The sequence below is a fragment of the Plasmodium fragile genome (genome assembly GCF_000956335.1).
Source record: "Plasmodium fragile strain nilgiri unplaced genomic scaffold supercont1.165, whole genome shotgun sequence".
Taxonomy (NCBI): Eukaryota; Apicomplexa; class Aconoidasida; order Haemosporida; family Plasmodiidae; genus Plasmodium; species Plasmodium fragile.
This window is the reverse complement of record NW_012192745.1, coordinates 8,088-8,819: the sequence shown is the minus strand read 5'-3', so window position 1 is coordinate 8,819 and position 732 is coordinate 8,088.

Here is a 732-nt window from a genome sequence, read left to right as displayed (position 1 = left end):
TTTTGTTAATATATCGGCAAGGATTATAGAACTGTTCTTTTTTTCATATATGTATAAATTTTTACAGGAAATAAGCTTGTATTTTTTACGCAAAAGTGGATGCTAATTCGGTCTTTTGACAATATGCGCTATTCTTGTGTTTCTGTCATACGTGGCTATATATATTATTTTACATAAAAGATTAATATAAATACGAATACATGTAAAAATAAATATAGAAATGCATGAATAATATAAAAGCAGCGTGATTCTATTGCATAATATATAATGTAACAACTAATTAAGTGGCTGCTATTTTGTAAAGACATATTTGCGCACTGTTTAAAAACGTCGAACGCGCAGACGGTCGAATAAATGCGCATATTATTTATTTTGAAAAATAGCAACTTCTATATATGTACTACAGCACTTTATTATTATAACTTGGGCATAATGATGCAAAAGACGTGGATAAAAGCGGGCTAGATCATTTGTATTGAGGGTATGATGCGATACTTTTCAGGCTTCAGGGTTTGGATTTTTACGTTTAAATATTCTTTTATGTTCCAAATGATGCGGTATTTTATGTAAAATATTTTAATACAGGGTTTAGGGTTCAGGGTGTAGGATGTAGGATTTACGGTCTCGGATTTACGATGTACGTTGTAGGATGTAGGAACTATGGTCTCGCATTTACGATGTACGTTCTAGAATGTAGGACCTATGGTCTCGGATTTACGATGTACGTTCTAG